Below are 3,330 nucleotides of genomic sequence, written 5' to 3' on the forward strand. Positions count from 1 at the left end.
AAAAATTGCTACGAGCTGCGTCGTACGCTGGTCTCCGCATCGTCAAAACGACGCATGCGGCAGCATCCGCATACTGCGGCACGACCTGCGTACCTAATGTTAAATATAGGTACCCAGGTCGCATGCAGGCCGCATGCAGAAGTAGGCGGAGCTAGCGGCGGGGGGCGGGGCTTCACGGAGGAAGTCCACAGCCCTCCGCAGCGGCTCCAAACGCAAATGTGAAAGTAGCCTTACATATTTCCCAGGAAAATCCATTTTGGTTTCATTTTTGTATGTTTTATTGTGAGTCTGTATAAGTGGCTTAAGACTCTGACAAAATTGTTCACAGCAGTCGCCTGGGAGTCAGAAATGCTTCCAGGGGTCTTCCCCATATCACTTGAGAACTGTTCAAATCGATTTCTGAAATTTAGAGTCACTCTATAGTCCCCCAGGGAGGCCCCTGGAAAAATTCTCGAGTTTCCCATAGACTTACATTGGGCTCATTGCTCGAGTCAAGCACCCGAGCATTCCAATATGCTCGACTCGAGCAAAGTGCAGCCAAGTATTTTAGTGCTCTCCCATAACTAATAATAACCAATAATACTTGCTCTTACCCCTGAATTACTAAATATGGGACATAATCAGACTGATAATTATAAGGGACGCTAGTCTAGAATTCCCATCTATTTTGAATCATTTTCCCACATCTACCATTACCAGGAATCAGTGGGTCACAATTAATACCAACCTGAGACCCAATATACATCCACACTGTATGTATGTGCATAATAATGCATTTTATAAATAATAAAAATAACTTTTTTTAATTCATATGAAATAAAAGTAAAATTTTACTTACACTTTTTTTTTACAGTTTCTACAGTTGAGAAAGGGGGCAGAGCTGGTGCAGTGGCAGGGGGAGTGCCTTTCTGAGGTAATTTTCAGGTAGTAGGAGGAGCTAGAGCAGAGTGAGACAAATTGTGCTAGAAGGAGTGGTAGTAGCTGTGTGGTGAGTTATAGTTGAAAAAGACAGAAGAAGCACTGAGGGAAGCAGGTCTGGAGATGTTAGATCTTACAGCACGTGAAAAGCGAGGCAGTCTGGAAGGGTCGGTGGCTTGTCTGTGGGTTACCTCCCGTGACGTCCGGGACTTACGGTCCGAACAGGAATTGCAAAGGCAACCTGATTTTTCGCCCAGGATGGGGAAAGTGGACAGAGAGCACCTAGTATCAGAAAGCTGGAATTCCCAGGGGACTGTGGGTCTGGAAGCCACGGTGCTAGAAGATAAGCTGAAGGAAAAGACCAGGGAAAGTGCAGGAGGAGAAGTTCTTATGTCTTTTGAAGATTGTTGGATTAAGTCTGTTATGAAGATGCACGAATTGAGTAAAGTTTTATTGAAAATTAATCGGGACTTTGATAACATTTGTGTGTCTGCGATGAATTGAAGCCCTGTATGCTGTGAAGGATTCTGACTCACAGGTGGGTGAACTACTTGACACACACAGCACACCACAAAATGGACATGATATTTCTGTAGCGGAGCATTGGGGTGTGATGAGGAAGCAGCAGCAATCCCTCGGTACGGCTACCACCCTGGCCCCCGTTACATTAGCAAGGTTAAATTCCTGCAGGGGCTGACCGCACCCCCATAAGGCTAAAAAAAAGTCCCATATAAAACAGCAGTGCAGCATGAGGCAGACTAGCAGATTGGCCTGATGTGGAGACAAACTGCATGGTGAGTAGAGAGGCATTGAGGAGGCATGCGAGTTACTCACGTGAAAGATTCATCCTTTTCCAGCTCTACATTTCTAAAGCATCAATTCTTCTTCTGTCTTGTTTCTTTATCATCCAGGTTTCACATCCATCTGTTACTACCGTGAAGACCAAAAAGGTATGAGCCATTTGTTTGTCAACACTGAAATGTTTTCCTCAATTCAAAGACCTTTTCCAGTGACTACATTGTTGATTTGACCACAACTGTTCTCCTATTGATCATTGATCAGAGTAGGTTGAAGTCCTTTAAAACTTCCAGTTCATCACCATCCATCTCATATGTGTTCCAGTCGTATGTGACAGTAGTCAATATCTTTGTCTTCTTTGTATTGAGTAGCAGTCATTTGTTTGAGCTTTCCATCTTGACACTCTGTAATAAGTCCTTCAATCCATCTACGCTTGTTGCTATCAATTCTATGTCATCTGTGTATTTAAGATTGTTGATTATTCGTCCAACAATTTTTATTTCTTTTTTCTTTTTAGGAAAGTCCAGCCTACCTGAAAATATTTTCTGCATATAAATTGAAGAGAAATGGTAACAGTATGCCACCTGACACCTTGCTCTGCTTTGAACCATGACATGTCACTGTGTTCCTTTTGGTCTGTTGCTTTTGGGTCAATGTAATGGTTCCGAATCAGGCTGATGAGATGGTTGGGCACACAGATCTTTTATTTTGGGTTGTCATTATTTAAAAAGAGAAAACATATTAGTTTGACAATAAATGGTGTCACCAACCACTAACCATGAGAGGAGAATGTTTTAGTGTTATCATTCATATTCTCTGAAAAAAGGCCAAGAAAGACAAAATTCTGCCGGGGTATGTAAACTTTTGAGTACAACTGTACATCCTGTCCATTCCATATTTGTCAAGGGCAGAAAATTCTATAAGTATCCGTTGTCGTGAATATGCGCTTATTCCACTATGCACTAAGCATTTTCTAATCCCTCCATGTCTAGCGAGCACAGGTAATTTATCAAACCTAACAAACATTATTTTTAAATCCTTTCGCATATTAATTTTTTTTATATTCTCACTCATTTTTTTTAAAGTGGTTTTATCTATATGTGTAGGTTAAATTACATGTTTTTGTCCTAACCAATTCTGAATCTAAAATGTAATGTTAGGCACAAATGCTATCTCCAAACATTGCAATATGCTCCATACAGTGGGTACAGAAAGTATTTAGACCCCTTTAAATTTTCACTCTTTGTTTCATTGCAACCATTTGGTCAATTCAAATAAGTTCATTTTTTTTCACATTAATGTACACTCTGCATCCCATCTTGACTGAAAAAAACAGAACTGTAGAAATGTTTTTTTTAATTTAATATAATAAAGAAAAACTGAAATATCACATGGTCATAAGTAGGGTTGAGCGAAACGGGTCGGCAATTTTCAGAAGTCGCCGACTTTTGGCAAAGTTGGGTTTCATGAAACCCGACCCGACCCCTGTGTGGGGTCGGCCATGAAGTCGGCGATCTTCTGAATCTGGAATCGGAATATGTTTAAGATATCGGGAATTGGTATCGGAATTCAGATTTAAGTGTAAAATAAAGAATTAAAATAAAAAATATCGCT

General features: G+C 40.7%; 1 long non-coding RNA gene across 1 annotated transcript; it reads left to right on the forward strand.

Annotated features, from left to right (window-relative positions):
* Positions 1 to 1,004: 1,004 nt before the first annotated feature.
* On the forward strand, positions 1,005 to 2,292 carry LOC143765574 (uncharacterized). The gene is made up of 3 exons (XR_013213430.1): positions 1,005 to 1,456; positions 1,830 to 1,868; positions 2,234 to 2,292. It is a non-coding gene; the product is annotated as an uncharacterized LOC143765574 (long non-coding RNA).
* The last annotated feature ends 1,038 nt before the right edge of the window (positions 2,293 to 3,330 follow it).

This window comes from Ranitomeya variabilis, chromosome 1 (genome assembly GCF_051348905.1).
Source record: "Ranitomeya variabilis isolate aRanVar5 chromosome 1, aRanVar5.hap1, whole genome shotgun sequence".
Lineage (NCBI taxonomy): Eukaryota > Metazoa > Chordata > Amphibia > Anura > Dendrobatidae > Ranitomeya > Ranitomeya variabilis.